General features: G+C 36.0%; 1 long non-coding RNA gene across 1 annotated transcript in view; it reads left to right on the top strand.

Moving 5' to 3' along the window:
- The window catches only part of LOC143653476 (uncharacterized), a 92,296-nt gene that overhangs the window by 6,712 nt on the left and 68,078 nt on the right, over positions 1-17,506 (top strand). The window lies entirely within an intron of this gene.

Below are 17,506 nucleotides of genomic sequence, written 5' to 3'. Positions count from 1 at the left end.
GTGCATTCTAAGCATCTCTGGTGTCTATGATGGCTCTGAGGCTCTTTTTCCATGAGAGCTTTTAAAGACACCATTAAACCAATTAAGACCCACCTTGTTTGTTTTTTTTATTTTTAAGACCCACCTTGAATGGAGCAAAGTCACATTTCCTCCTAATCAAAAGGTCCCTTCACAGTTGAGTGGGTCACATCCTCATGGATGTAATCTAATGATAGCTCACACACCCACAATTGGGTGTGTCACATTCTCCATGGAAACAACCTAATCAAGAGGTCCCATCCTGCAATGGTTGAATCATGATTAAATGATATGGTTTTTCTCAGGTATATAATAGTTTCAGAATAGCACATTCCACTCTCTGGGCCCCCAAAAGACATGTTTTTTCCATATACAAAATAGATTCATTCCATCACAATATCACAAAAGACTTAAGCCATTTCAGTAACTATACAAATACCATAACAAGTGAAAAACAGTATAAAATCTCATCAAAATCAGTTACAAGCATAGTCTTTTCAAAGGAAAATTCTCTGGCTGTTGACCTGTGAAACTCATAACAAGTTATCTGCTCCCAACATACAAGTGAAGGATAATCATAGGATATATGTTCCCATTGCCATAGGGGGAAAATGGGTCAAATGTCCCAAACAGTTCCAAAAGCCTGAAGGGCACACTCCATTTGATTTCAAAGTCTGAGAGTCACTTACTCTTGGGGCTTGAGAGAGTGGCATTCCATCTTCTCTAAGGGCTTATGCAGCAGTCTTGTTCTCTCCCAATGCTGGTGTAAGAGTTACAAAACTGGGGATCATTGGGAATACCACATTTCTCTCAGCTCCACCATCTCCAAGCATCAGGGCAGCACCTACACTTTCTTCCTTATCCAGGGCATACACTCAATGCCTCCAGAACAAGCGGGCAACTGCCAGGCTCCCATGAACCCCTAGTTTATGCACTCCACTCTCTCCAAGACCTGGGGCACCAAAGCTCTTCCTGAGCAATGAAGCAGATGGCCTGCCCTCTGCCTCTGTGGCACATTCAGCTTTTCCATGTGGATGGGTTGGTCCATTCTCTTGGCCAAATATTTTTTGGCTTCAGATACTCACTTTCATCCTCTGCCTTTGAAGATATTTTTCTTTAATGTTTGATCCTTTTAGTTCAGACTAGCAGTGGTTCCATTTATACAGATCTCATGAAAAAAACAATTTCCATGTGGTACACAGAAATCAAAGCCATGAAATGTTATGACTTTCCACAAATCATTTCTGAACAACTCTGTCTCCCATCCTGGTTTTTCTGGATATGGCTGAGTGGTTCCATGTTTGGTTAAATCCTTACTTGGGGCACTAGCTTTCTGGTATCCTTTTCTGGAAGCCAATAACTTTCTAGACTGGCAATTTCTGATTTTGTTTTACCCAAGAGTTCAGTTCTTAACTTATTTTCTTCCTGGCACATTTCTGCTATAAACTGCAGGGAGCAGCCAGGTTGCATTTTCCACATTTTATTTAGAAGTCTCTTCAGCTAAGTATCCTGTCCCATTCCTTTCAAATTCTACCTTTCATCCAAAACCAGAACACTTAAAAAAAGGGTTGCCTTCTCTCCAGTTTGCAATAATACACTCATCACGTAAGTTTAAAACCTCATCAGCGGTATCTTTTGAGTCCACATTTCTACCAACAGTTCCTTCAAAGCAAGTCAAGCCTTTCCTTTTCACCACCTCACAGTTACTCCAGAATCTTTCCTTTAACCATATAAAAAGCCATTCCAACATGTTTGGTATTTGCAAAATGAAGTATCCCACTTCTCTGGTACCAAAATTGGTTTAGTTTGCTAATTCCACTGGAATGTAAAATACCAGAAAGGGATTGGTTTTTATAAAGGGAATTTATTAAGTTACTAGTTTACAGTTCTAAGGCCTTAAATATATCCAAACTAAGGCATTCAGAGACTGATACCAAAGAGAGGGCAAATGGCATCTGGGATTTCTCTGTCAGCTGGGAAGCCACAAATGCCATGAGCTTTAATTTTACATTTGCCTTTTGCAAATAATCCTTTAATGAATAAAGATTGGTGGTTCTCAGGTTTTGGTTTCTGGGAGCAGGAGCATTTTTAAGAGACTGGAATTTAGTTAGACTTTGGTTTGCTGACATGGGCTTAGCATGAGGACTTCATCTCAGGCCTACTTAACTTACTTATCATGTGTTATACTTATGTCTCTTACTTGTTTTGAAAACGAAAGTCTTTACTGCTTTCACAAAGAAAGTGGAATGAATTCTGCAATTATTCAACAAATGCTTGTATGAAAATATCACAACCCAAACAGAAAGTCTAAGTTTAAAGAAATCATGAAACTGACAACCAAATGGTTCATAAAATATGATGTAGGAAAACCTCAGAAATGTGAAAGGGATAACCAATATTTCCTATTCTAAAGAAAATAAAACCATAAAATAATGACAAACAAAATATAATGTAGGAAGGCATCGCAATGGTGGCTCAGTAGCAGAATTCTCATGTGTCATGCCCAGAGACTGAGGTTCGATTCCTGGTGCCTGCCCATGAAAATATATATATATATAAAATGTAGGAACTGGGTGGTGCAACAGTGACTCAGCAGGCAGAATCTCCCCTGCCGTGCTGGAAACCTGGGTTCAATTACCGGTGCCTGCCCATGTTTCAAAAAAAATTAGGAACTGAAAATTAACAGGTGAAATGTCTCTAAATAAACTTTGCAAAAGTTTTTAAAATCTGCAATATGGAAAAAATAATAATTGAAAACATTGCATAAAATTGCCAAAGAGACAAAGCTGAACCAATATTCCCAGGAAGATTATTGTCCTTATGCTGTAAAAAAAATACTTATAGTTATTAAAGTAAATAACTTAGTGATATTAACCCCCTACCTTAAGAAGTTAAAAGAAATACAATAAAACATCATTTGGGAAAAGACAGAAGAGAATTAATAGAGTGGAGCAAAAAATAAATCATTATAAATAGAAGTATCTAAAAGGTCAACATCAGTGTGCCTTATGGTGATTTTTGTAATGAAGATACATCTTTATCTGCACCATCCATTACAGAAGCCACATGTGGCTAGTGGACATTTAAATTTAGATAGGGGTACTAAAAAACTGAAATTTCAAATTTTTATTAAATTTAATTCATTTGAGTTTAATAGCCACATATGGCTTACAAGTATTTAGTGCTTACAATGTTGAAAAGCAAATACCTAGAATCTTCAAGGAATCTTCAAGAAAAATGGGAAAAGGACCTGTTCTAATTTGCTAGGTATCAGAATGTGATATACCAGAAACAGAATGACTTTTAAAAGGGGGAATTTATTTAGTTGTAAGTTTACATGTTTTAAGGCCATGAAAATGTTCAAATTAAAGCAAGTCTATAGAAATGTCCAATCTAAGGAATCCAGGAAAAGATACCTTGGTTCAAGAAGGCTGATGACATTCAGGATTTCTCTCTCAACTGGAAAGGCACATGGTAAACATGGTGGCATCTGCTAACTTCTCTCCTGGCTTCCTGTTTCATGAAGCTCTCCTGGGGGCATTTTCCTTCTGCATCTCCAGAAGTATCTGGCTGTGTGGACTCTGTTGTGGCTCTAAAAAGGGGCTCTCTCCTCTTTAAAAGAATTCACTCAAAGCCCATCTGGAAATGGTGGAGTAACACCTCCCTCTAATCAAAACTTAATACCCACAGTTGGGTCAGTCACATCTCTATGGGAACAGTCAGATGCTCCCAGCCATCAATATTGAATGAGAATTAAAGGACATGGGTTTTCTGGGGTACACCGCAAATTCAAACCAGTACAAGACCCATAAATAAAAATAGTAATTGAGTTTTGTGAGCCAAAAAGTGACACAATAAAATTAAGGTATTGGTCTGATGTAAAAAAAAAGTATGATTATACTCAGCATGTATAGAAGTGGAAGCAAATGAGGTCTGCTGATACTTGCTGTTCAGAGAACTCATCAAAACTCAAAGAGTAGAAGAGTCTGCAAGGTCAGATCAGTTCTGAGAAAGGTTCAGATGGAAAGCAGAACTTTTTTCTTCTCCTGAAGCTCTTCCCTGTTCATCTTCTTCTCAAGGTGAATATAACCTAGATTTTCTATTCCTTTAAAACAGTAAATAAGCCTTTTAAGGGCTGTATTCCAGGGGTCAAACCCTGATTATGTATATAATAAATGTAGTCAGTGCTTTGTTCTGTGGGACAATCACTTGTTCATCTTGATTGTAATTACCAATTAAAAAATTGTAACCCTCATATGGATATATAAGACCTTGTGAAGGGAGCTTAGAAAATTCATTCATTTCTTGACTATTCATAAATCCTTTTGGCTATATTCTGTGTACTGGGAAGTACTCCAGGTCCTAGACAGATTTAGCAGGGAACTGAACATACTTTCTCTCCAGAGAAATGGCTGAAATTCTCTGAAATAAATCTGGAAATAAAAATACATGGAAGATGAAGAAATACGAATTTCTTATATGACTAATGATGTGAGAAAAATTAAAAAAAAAGGGATTACTTGGATGAAGAATGGAGTATAGGAGAGATAGGGTAGAAGCCACTATCTCTAGAACAGGTTATAAAAGTTATTAATCATCCTCAGACAAATTGGATGCCAATTTTATTCTTGCTTTTGATGAGAGGAAGTTATATAAAAATTACAGTACATACCAGTACAAGACATAATTTTGTTTCCCTTTCATTCGTAAGTGAAGTGGATATTTGAGAGGAATTCAAGTGTTTCTTTTTAATTTGCCATTTTTAATTTTTCTCTAATATTGTGTCATTTTTGAAATGAAACATTAGGAAGTAAATACTATTAAAATTAGAACTATTGTTTCTATTCAGATCTAAGCATCAGAATAAATGTATTTTGTATCACATAGAAAACTGGGTTTCTTAGAATAAAATCTCATGCAATTACTGTGCTCAGGCTTATCTGCAAATTTTTAAAGATGAAATTCATGTAGCATAAACTTGACCATTTTAACAGGTATATTCAGCCATATTTGGTACTTTCACAGTGTAGTGCATCAGCTTTATCTATTTCCAGAGCAATTTCATAACCCTCCCAAAGAAACTTTACACCCGTATAAAGACTCACTGCCCATTCCCCACTCCTTTCAACCTGTTACCCATTAATCTTCTTTCTGTCTCTGTTGATTTACCTAATCTGGTTATTATTGCAGGTAAATGGAATCTTTATAAAATGTGACCTTTTTAATCTGGCTTCATTAAGCTATGCTTTTTTTTTATGGGGTACAGCAGTGTCGCATTTCATTCTTTTTCATTGTGAGTATCCTGTTATTGCAGCATAGTTTGTTGAATTTTTTTGTTTCTTTGTTTGGGAAGTGCATGAGCCAGGAATTGAACCCAGGTCTCCTGCATGGCAGGTGAGGATTCTACCACTGAACTATCCTTGCACCCTTCACTTTTGTTTTTGAGATTTGTCCAAATAGGTCGTACCATTGATTCATTATTTTTTGATGGCTGAACTGTATTCCAGTTTATGCATATAACATATTTTGGTAATTCACTCATTGAGGATAGGTATTTGGTTTGTTTTCACTTTTTGAATACTATGAGTAGTGCATCTATGAATATTTGCACACAATTCATTGAATATGTTCTTTCAGTTTTGTGTATATATCAAGGAGTAGAATCGCCAGATCATCTGTTAATTCTGTATAAAACATATTAAGAAACTACTGAAATATTTTCCACAGTGACGGTACCAATTTACATTCCCAACTAACAGTGTAAAAAGGTTCCACTTTCTCCACAACCTCACCAACAATTATTTTAGATTTCAAAAGATTATAACCATACTGTTGGGTGTGGAGTGGGTTGCATTGTGGTTTTGATTTGCTTATCTCATGTGCCTGTGGCCATTTGCATATGTTCCCTTGAAGGGTGGTCTTTTAAAATCCATTACACATTTATCACTATATTATTTTTTAAAGAGCTTTTTAAAATGTAGTTTGGATATTTGGCCCTTGTCAGTTGTATGATTTGCAAGTAATTCCCTCCATTCAGTAGGTTGCCTTTTCAATTTCTTGAGATTGTCTTTAGATGAAAAAGAGATTTTAATTTCTGTATGTTTAAATTGTCTTTTTTTTTAGTTCTAGTGCTTTTAATGTCATATCTAAGCAGCAATAACCAAATCTGAAGTCTTGAAGATATATCTTTATATTTTCTTTTGAGTGTCATAGTTTTAAAATTACATTTTACTCTCTAAATGACTTAATTTTATGTAAGTACTATAAGATAAAAATTACGCTTTATGCTTGGTATGTGACTATCCATTTGTCTCACCACTTAGCGAAGTCACTGTTCTTTCCAGACCTCAGGATCTTAGTGTCATGCTTAAAATTGACCATAGATGCATGGGTTTATTACTGGACTGTCAGTTCTATTCCCTTGGTCTATGTTTACCTTCATGCCAGTATCACAATATATATATTTTTATTTAAAACATTTTTATTAAAGAAGTTGTGAATTTACAGAATAATCATTCATAAAATACAGAATTCATGTATACCACCCCATCACCAACAATTGCACTGGTATGGAAAACATATCACATAGCGCTTTTTATAATTCTACTATTTTATGACAGTAGTTGCATTTATTACAATTGCTGAAAGTGTATTAAAGTACTAGGATAATTATTATCCGTAGTTTACATAGGATTATTTTTCCCTATGTTCCTGATCTATTATTATTATTTTTCATGCATGTCTTTGCTTTATTGCTCATCTACCCATATGTCATGGTTAGGGACACGTGTCAACTTGGCCAAGTTGTGGTAGCTGTTTATCTGATAGTGCAAGTACTGGCCTGTCTGTTGCAATGAGGACATTTCATAGGATTAGGTCATGATCACGTCAGCTGCATCCACAGCTGATTCCATTTGTAATCAGCCAAAGGGGAGTGTCTTCTACAATTAGTGATGCTAAATCTAATCACTGGAAGCCTTTTAAGGAGGACTCAGAGGAGACAGGCCCCATTCCTGCTTCGGCTGGTGAGACTCTCCTGCGGAGTTCATACAGTCCCTCCATCGGAGTCGTCGGCTTCACAGCCTGCCCTGTGGATTTGGACTCTGTGTTCCTGTGGTCACGTGAGACACTTTTATAAATTTTATATTTGCAAGTGTTCCCTGTTGATTCTGTTTATCTAGAGAACCCTAACTAATACACCATACATTAAATACAGGGAGTGCCCATCACAAAACTTTTATAATCACATGGTCAGGTGAGAAAAGCTGTATAGTTATACAATCATTATCAAGGAACAGGGCTATTGGATTATAGTTTAACAATTTCAGTCCTTTTCTTCAGGCTATTCTGATGCATTAGAAAATAAAAGAAAAATCTGTGCCAATTGGAAAGTACTGTGTACCCTAGTAAAGCCATGTTTCAGTTATGATCAAAACTGGGAGCAGCCATTTCTTTTAATCCTGATTCAATACTGCAGATTATCTCTGATATGTGACATGCCCAATTGTAGGTGTGACCTTTTGATCAGATGGAGATGTGACTCCACCCATCCAGTATTTGATTAATTTACTGGAATCCTTTAAAAGAGGAAATATTTTGGAGAGAGTCAAAAATGGCAGAGCTGGCAGAAATTTTAGAGCAGAGCTTACTCAGATGCCAACACTTTGAGAAAAGAGACATGGATGTGGGAGGTGCTTGAGGCCCAGCAGATATCACCACGAGATGTTAAGCAGGCCAGAACCTGGTGAGAGCCAAGGGAAGCCAAGATATGAAAGCCAGTCCTGAAGAACCAAAGTGAGGAACCCCAGTAGGAACAGAGGCTGAAAGCAATGGTGCCCTGGAGCAAGGGACTGGCAGATGCCAGCTATGTGACTACCCAGCTGATGGATGTGTTCCTGATACATTGGCTTTCCTTGAATTAAGATATCTCTTCCTGGATTCCTTAGTTTGGACATTTTTATAGGCTCGTAACTGTAAACTTGTAATTTATTAATTCCCCTTTTTAAAAACTTTCAGTTCTGGCATCTTGCAAACTAACACAAATGTGGACATAGTCATAATCATTTGTTAAATCTTAATTTCTCAGTTATATCTCCTCTTATTTGATCAGATCATTCTGTTAATCTTGAGGGATATCTGGGCAGTAATCATTTTAATTTTTTCATGCTGGAAAAGGAAGTCAGCCTTATTGGGCAGAGGAATGAACCTGGTTTATGTACTTGGAAACACTGGTAGCTCTGGGTTCAGTGCTTATCTGGTCTAGGAACAATCTGGGGTCTTTAAGTTTCTGAAAAAATAAACTGCAGTAAAACTTTTATAAAGTTTTACATAGAGCCCAGGGTATTCTTTAGCATTTTCAAGAATACTGTTGGGGCTTGATATACTTTGGTGGTTCACAGGAGGCTAAGTATAAGGTTGCCATGTGACTCTGCAACCCCATAATTATATATCTACTTTGAAGAACTGAAAGTAGGGTTGTGAATCGAGATTTGTTCACTGGTGTTTATGGCAACGTTATTTATGATTTCCAATGGATAGAGGTGGCCTCAGGGTATAGCAAGTAATGAGTGGAAAGTATTAATTGTGGTGTATACAAACAAGGAATATTGAGTGGCTACAGAAATAAATGAAGTTGTGAGGCATGCAACTAGGGGAATGAACATTGAGGTCATTATAAGGAGTGAGATAAGCTAGAAATGAAAGGGCAAACATAGCATCATCTCACTAATGTAAACTAAATGTAATGAGAAAAGTCTGACTATGTTTTGATTAAAGTAGATTTGTAATATGTTTGGAAATAGAGAATTGGTTATCCTCCAATTCCGTTCTCCTTTTGCAACATCATATTAACTGTTCTACATCTCTTGTAATTCTATATGATTTTAAGAGTCAACTTTTACATTTTTTAAAGTGGCCTTTGGGATTTTATAGGTGTTAAAGTGTATCTCTAAATCATTTTGAGGAATATTGCCACCTGGATGGTATTAAATCTCCCAGTCCATGAAATGCAATTTATTTCCATTTATTTAGGTACTCTTTAGTTTCTTTGATCCAAATATTATAGATAGCAGTATATAATTGTATTCTTCAATTGAATTTATTCCTAGGAATTTTAATCTTTTTGATGCCACTGTGAAATTTTTCCCCTTAATTTCCTTTTTTTGGAATTTATGAAGATTACAAATTATGCATAAATATAATTGATTAATGCAAGTTAAACTTGTAATTTGTATGCATAAATACAACTGATTTGTACACATTAAACTTGTACTCTGCAACTGTACTGCTTTCATTTATTAGCTCTGTTAAGGTGTTTGTGTGCATGAGTGTAAGTGTGAATATGTGTGCATGCATTCTATAAAATTCTATATAAGATTATGTCATCTCATAAGAGGTGATTTTATTTCTTCCTTTCCAATTTGCATACCTTTTATTTCTTTTTAGAGACAAATTGCTCTGTCAAGAATATTGAGTACAATGTTTAATAGAAAATGAGAGCAAGCATTCTTATCTCTTTCTGACCACAGGAGGAAAGCTTTCAGACTTTCTCTATTGTTTATGATACTAGCTGTGGATTTTCATGAATCCTTTTTGATAAGAAGTTGCTTTCAAGTCCTATTGCATTTGTTTTTTTTATTATTAATTAAAAAAAGAATTAACAAAACAATTAGAAATCATTCCATTCTACATGTACAATCAGTAATTCTTAATAACATCACATAGTTGCATATTCATCATTTCTTAGTACATTTGCATCTATTTAGAAAAAGAAATAAAAAGACAACAGAATAAGAATTAAAACAATAATAGAAAGAAAAAAAAAACCTATACCTCACATGCAGCTTCATTCAGTGTTTTAACATAATTGCATTACAATTGGGTAGTATTGTGCTGTCCATTTCTAGAGTTTTTATATCCAGTTGCATTTGTTTTTAATCATGAAAAATGTTGGGTTTCATCAGATGTTTTTTTTTCCTGCATCAAATTAGATTATCTTATTTTTTGAGTCTATTGATATGGAGTATTATATTGGTTGATTTTTATATATTGACACATCCCTTGAATTCTTAAGCTAAGTCCCACTTGGTCATAAAATGTAGTACTGCTAACATTCTGCTAGACTTGGGTTAATAGTATTTTGAGGATTTTAAAAATCTGTATTCATGAGGAATTATTGCCATTTTAATGCCTCTATATGGTGTTCATAAAAGCAGAATGCTAGACTCATAGGGTTAGTTAGGAAGTATTCCCATATCTTTTGATATTAGGAGAGTTTGAAAAGGATTGGTGATAAATCTTTAAATGTTTCATAGATTTCAACAGTGAAGTCATCTTGTCCACTACTTTTGTTTCTTTAGAGGTTTTCAGTTCTTGTTCACTGTCTTTGCTTGGCATACTTCTGTTAAAATACTCTGTTTCTTCTTTAGTCAACACCAGGAGTGTTTCCATCTCAGCTCAGTATCAAATTTGTTGGTGATCAGTTTTACATAGTATCCTCTTATGATACTTTAATGTCTGTAGTCAGTAATAATGGCCATAGTTTCATTTTTGGTTTTAGTTATTCCTGTTTTCTTTTTTCCTTGTCAGTCCAGCTAAAGGTTTGGAAATTTTTTAGATCTTTCTACTATTTTGGGCTTTGTTATTTTTGTCTGTTATTTTCTCCCTTTCTGATTCCCTGTTCCATCAGTGTGTCCACTTTAATCCTTATTATTTCCTTCCTTCTCATAATTTAGGGTTTAGCTTGCTCTTCTTTTTATAGTTACTTAATATGTAGAATTAGATTTTAAGTTATGGATTTAAACTTTTTCCTTTTTATAAAAGTAGGTGTTTCCACCTATACATTTCTCTCCAAGCCCTCCTGTCATTTCATACCATGTTTTGTGATGTTTTATTATGGTTTTCAGTCATCTCAAAGTTTTTGCTAATTTCTCTTGTGATTTACTTTTTTGACTCACTGGTTGCTTTGAACTGTATTGTTTATTTTCCACATGTATGCGAATTTCCCAACTTTCCTTCGGTTATTGATTTTTACATTCATATTTTCTCACTGGAGAAGATATTTTGTCTGACTTTAACCTTGTAAAACATTTTGATCTTGCTAAATGACCAGACCATAGCTTCCCCAGGAGAATATTCCATGTGCACATGAAAAGAATGTATATTCTGCTACTGTTATGTGGAGTGTACTGTATATATGTAACATGTTTTGAATCCCATTGCCTTTGGTTGTGTGATGTAAATGGGAGATTCCTACCTCTAAATTGCATTAATGACTTCCCTGTGCAGTCTCCTATTCTTGGAGTACCTTGCAGCGGTATCCAGCATGGCCTTCTTTCAGATACTGGCTTATGCATCAGTAATTTAGAAGCCTTCATTGACTATTCAAGTCTATGTTGTTATCTATCAAAGCTCACCAATACCTCTGAATTTATTAAAGTATTTACTTATGATAATATAGTGTTCTCCCAGACAGTGAACTCCAAATTGTCAGGTATCAGGTCTCAATCCTGCTCCTGTGGGTATGAACCTTTTGAAAATATGAACTTAAGATGTATTAGTAAGGTGTGACCAAACTGAATGAGGGTGAGCCTTAACCCAGTGTGCTGGTTTGAAAGGATGTATGTCCCCTAGAAAAGCCATGTTTTAATCAGAATCTTATTTTGTAAAGACAGAATAATCCCTATTTAATACTGTATGTTTGAATCTATAATTAGCTCATCTCCCAGGAGACGTGATTTAATCAAGAGTGGTTGTTAAGATGGATTAGGTGACAACATTTCTCCACCCATTCGGGTGGGTCTAGATTAGTTTCTGAAGTCCTATGAAAAGAGGAAACATTTTGGAGAATAATAAATTCAGAGAGAGCAGAGCAAATGACATAGCCACAAGAAGCAGAGTCCATTAGCCAGTGACCTTTGGAGATGAAGAAGGAAAATGCCTCCTGGGGGGGCTTTGTGAAAGGAAACCAGGAGGGAAAGCTAGAAGATGATACCATGCTTGTCACATGTCTTTCCAGATGAGAGAGAAACCCTGACCATGTTCACCATGTGCCCTTCCAGCTGAGAGATAATTGTGACTGTGTTCACCAAGGTATCTTTTTCCCTGAATGCCTTAGATTGGACAATTTTATGGACTCATTTTAATTGGGAGCATTTTCTCAGCCTTAGAACTGTAAACTAGCAACTTATTAAATTCCCCTTTTTAAAATCCATTCTGTTCCTGGTATATTGCATTCCAGCAGCTAGCAAACTAGAACACCCAGTATGGTTAAAGTCCTTAAAAGCAAAGGAAATTTTACAGAGAAGGAGAAGCCATGGAAGCATTTACAAGCTGAATTTTAATGGACCCTAGGATAAAGACAGCCTTCTAACTTCAAAACCATGTGCCAATACAATTATATTGCTCAATTCATCCCATTTTATGGTATTTGCTTGACCATACAATAAATTTGCTCTATTTAGTTTTAGGATGCTAAAACTCCTGGGATGCATAGATTATTTATAAGTGGTGATTGAATTTATTCTGGGCTCTTTAAATATCAAGAATATTTGGCATCAGGGATCATTATATTCAATCCCAGCCTCCAGACCCCTTGAACCTTAAAATCCATTTATCTCTGGAAGCCTGGCTATTTCAGATATGTCTCAGAGTCAAATGTCCTTGTCCCAGCTACTTATTATTGTGAGTTCCAAAGTAGCATATTGAATGTTTCTAAGCTAAAACTATGTTAAGGCCCCACAGAAACTATTGTTCCTGCAGAGAGAGATCCTTCTGGGTCAAAATACCAGGTTCCCCTTAGAAAAGAGTTCTACCATGGTGTATAATAAGTGTTGCACTGTACCTGAGGCTATGACACCAGGCTATTTGGAGCATTTCCCCAAAATTCCAGGCACTCTCAGTAGGTCTTGCAGATTAATTCTATATCTTTTGCCTAATATTTTAAAACTTTTGACATGACCTTTGACTCACCAAAGTCTTGCCCTTCTAACATTAAGTAGATTGTTAAAAGTTTCACAAATATTGTAGCTAACTTTGGAAATAGATTAGTTTGATGATTAAAACTGAAAGTATTTCAAGACTGGCATGTATTGTTAATTTCATTTCTCCTGTAAGTGGCAAGACATTATTTTTAATCCCAGGTATGATTTTAATCTATAAATTCATGTCTAATTAATTTCATATTATAAGGAAATTATAGTCTATATCTTAAGACTGTAAGTAATTTCATATTATTATAAGGAAATTATAGTCTATATCTTAAGTTACTCCCTGTCATCAATATGTTCTGTCATCTTAGAATTTAAACATATTCTCCTATTTGCAATCCTGAAATTTGAGTAAAAGCTTAAAAGATATCTGAGGGTCTTCAAGGTGGTGGAGTGAGCTGTTCTAGGACTCTACTCCACACAAAAAAGTTTTATACCAAAATCAGCTGGCAGAACCATCCTTCTTAAAGCCCAGATAAGATTTAAAATGTTACAGTATCAGGGAAAACATTTGTGCCAGTTTGAAGCAATTATTTTCCCCAGAAAAATCATGTCCTTTAATCCTCATTCAATATTGCTGGGTTGGATATTTTCTGTTGTTTCCATAGAGATGGGACCCACCAAATTGTGGGTGGTAACTTTTATATATATATATATTTTTTTTATTGACAAATCTTCATGCACATACAGTCTACTCATGGTGTACAATCAGTGAATCACAATATCATCATATAGTTGTACATTCATCACCACAATCATTTTTTAGAACATTTGCATCACTCCAGAAAAAGAAATAAAAAAATGAAAGTAAAAGCTCATACATCCCATACTCCTAACCCATCCCTCTCATTACCTACTAGTGTTTCCATCTACCCCATTTAGTTTACCCCTTACTCCCTATTATTTATTTATTTATTTCCACATTTTTTGCTCATCTGTCCATACCCTGGGTGAAAGGAGCATCAAACACTAGGTTTTCACAATCACATTGTAAATGTAGATCTTTGTACAGTCATCTTTAAGAATCAAGGCTAACTGGAATACAGCTCAACAGTTTCAGATGCTTCCCTCCAGCCACTCCATTATACCATAAACTAAAAAGATCTATATACTACATAATAATAACCTCCAGAATATAATCTCTCAACTTTATTTAAAATCTCTCAGCCACTGAAACTTTGTTTCATTTTTCTCTTCCCCCTCTTTGTCAAGAAGACTTTCTCAATCCCATTATGCTGCATCCTGGCTCATCCTGGAAGTTCTGTCTGTGAATGGTAACTTTTGATTAGATGGTTTCCATGGAGATGTCTCACCATCCATTCAATGTGGGGTTGCTTAATGGAGCCCTTTAAGAGGGACCATCTTTGGAAAACCTCAGAACCCACAGAGCCCACTCAATCAGAGGCCTTTGGAGATGCATAAAGAAAATACTCCCAGGGAGAGAAAGCTAGCAGATGTCACCATGTGCCTTTCCAGTGAGAGAGAAAGCCTGAACATTATCAGCCTTCTTGAGCCAAGATTCTTTTCCGAGATGCCTTGGTTTGAGCATTTTTATATCATTCTCTTAATTTGGATATTTTCAGAGCATTAGAACTGTAAATTTGCAACTTAATAAATTTCCTTCTTAAAAAGCCACTCTGTTTCTGATAAATTGCAGTCTTGCAGTTTTTACAAGCTAAATAGCATTCAAGCAGGGAAAGACAACTTCAAAATGGTAAAATCTCAGGGTGCCTTGCATGACCCCTCCCCAAGCCCATTGCTAACCTAGAAAGTAGTCTTCCAATGCTCACAGTAGTGACCCCTTGTTGCATTTCCAGAGGGAGTAGCATATCCACTGTGCATATAGGAGAATATGTATGTGTCAGTCTGTCAAGTGAAAACCTGAAAAGACTGAACACAGAGACACTTATCACAGCATTGTAGTCTCAGAACTGTACTGCATGATGGCATCTCACAGAAGTCCCTAAGAGGAAACTGGAATAGCAGTCAAATTGCAGCTGGGGTGAAGATTTACTGGTTGTGGAACATAGATTGCAGTGTCTGTTATGTAAGGAATCATTGTTTCCTAGGGTAAGGGTAAATTCAGATGTGAACAGAAATCCCTAGGCCGTGCAGATAAGTTTGGAAGAAGGCACATGTGCAGAAAAGACCTGAGAAGGCACTATGCTTGTGCTTCAGGCTTTTATGTAAAATTATTTTTAAAAGCTAAGCTTTGAAGGAGGGCACATGACAAGATCTATCTGTAAAATAGAAAGAGGACTTTTTCTTTGTCATAACAGTAACTGGATAAAGGCTTAAGGAATGTACAAATTTTCTAAATTTCATAAACAGTATATTAAACTATCAAACTCTCTAGATTGTAACAAAAGATTACAAAATATGCTAAAAAATAGGAACTGATGTTTCAAGCAAAGGAAAAAAATTAAAGCATTAGAAACCATCGAGAGGAGGGCCAGACCTATCATGCACAAAATAAAAATATTTAAATATTACCAAACAGCTGAAAGAAAATATTGACAAGGAAATTGAGAAAATGATGGATAAACATAAGGAAAATGTCAAGATATAGAAATCAGGAAAAGTAATCAAACAAAAGCTTAAAAGCCAATAACAGATAAAATTCCCTGGAGGAGATAAACAGCAGAGTGGAGCTGGCAGGAAAATAAATCTGTGAACATGAAGATGGAAAAATTGAATTTATACATTCTGAGGTACAGAAAGAAAAAAGTAATAAAGGAAAGGGAAGAGAGCCTGAGAGACCTGTGGGAAATTAGCAAGCATGCCACTATTCAAATACTTTGTAGGAGTCCCAAAAGGAGAAGAAAGGGAGAGATGGACAGAAAGAATATTCACATAAATAATGGCTTTCAAATTACCAAGTTTAACAAAAGTTATACACACATACATACAACTACTGTGCTCAACAAACTTCTCACAGGATAAACTCAAACCCATTGCAAGGCATATGATAATAAAACAAACAAATGCCAAAGATAATGAAAGAATTCTGAAAGCCACAGGAGATGGGCAACATGCCATGTGCAAAGAAGCCTCAATAAGACTAAGTGCTCTTTTCTCACAGAAAGCTATGGAGCTTCTAAGGCAGTAGGAATGGCTAAAGTGCTGAAAGCAAAATATTACCAACTAACAATTCTATATCCAGTAAGATTGTCTTTTAAAAATGAGAGAGAGATTGTAGCAAGAGTGTTGAGTAGTGAGTTCCAGAATTCAGTCCTTCCACCAAAACAATTATTAAATATGCAAGAACTGTCTAAAACAAGTGTTTTGAGACCCTGGAGGCCTGTGGGAAACTGTACACCATCCAGTCAAGAGCAAGAGGAAGAGATTAGTAAACTATAGTAAAACCTGTTATCTTTATGTGGTGGTTACCAGTGCCCATACTGACTCTTGTGGCAGACTGCTGAGAATTCAGTCCCAGGCTTCCTCATTTGTGAATGAAAGGCACTTGAAATGGGCACAGTTGTTCACTAATCATGGCTTTTGATTAGCCACTTTGGGTAGCAGGAGATCTTGCTCTGAGGATAGCCATCCTTCCAATCCATCACATAAAAATGTGGCAGGGGTGGAAACTTAAAGATGCAGTGCTTCCTCAGGGCTGTTGAGGAAAAGCTGACGGGCTACATTTGTACACTTGTTGCGCAGGTTGAGAAAGCTCATATTTGGTGAAATCTTCAGGAGGCTCATGGTGCTATTCCTGATGCACTCCCCAGGGCACTTTTGAACCAGTCTTGCTTCCCTCTGTGGGTCCCTGACCCTGGGAAATACTGACTTGGAAAACATCTCTGGCATGTCCCCCTTCCTTATCCCAAAGTACCCTCTAGGAAAAATGGTTGAGTTAATGAAAATATTCTAAGAAACTGTATCAGTGGACATCCTTAGGACAAAGTCTTGCCTTTAAACACCTGGAAGAAGGAGGTCTGTCTCCTGGAAAATACAGGGAGCCATCAATATCCTTTAAGCAGGAACTCTAAATTAACTAAAAAGCAAAGCCAGGAAAATACATAAACTCAGAAAAGGCAGGGCAGACGCTGCACACTATATATGCCTTGGGTGGACCTTCACAATGTTAATTAATGGTGCTCAAGAAATTTTCTTTTCTTATCAGCAGCTTTTTACAAAATCAAGAAAAAGACATCTCGGGCAATAAATTCCAGTGTTAACATTTTTAAAATATTAAAAGTGTAAAGTGTGGAGCAAGAGTACAAGACAAGCAAAGACAGAACAAATGATGGCCCCTCCATAGGAAGTGTATAAAAATTCGGAAAACATCAGTGAATAAAACCATCATGTGGATATGCCAAACAATTCTTGTAAAACATGGTCATAAAAATATTCAAGGAAATACAGAGAATGTGCTAAAGTTTATCAGGAAAAAATGAATGAGTGATATGAGAATCTTAGTAAAGATATAGAAATTTTAAAGAGAACCTAAACAAAAGTACTGGGGTTGAAGGCCACAATAGCTGAAATGAAAAATTATG

The sequence above is a fragment of the Tamandua tetradactyla genome, chromosome 13 (assembly GCF_023851605.1).
Source record: "Tamandua tetradactyla isolate mTamTet1 chromosome 13, mTamTet1.pri, whole genome shotgun sequence".
Classification (NCBI taxonomy): Eukaryota; Metazoa; Chordata; class Mammalia; order Pilosa; family Myrmecophagidae; genus Tamandua; species Tamandua tetradactyla.
Note: the sequence above shows the minus strand (reverse complement) of the source record. Positions and strands in the feature narration are given on the sequence as shown.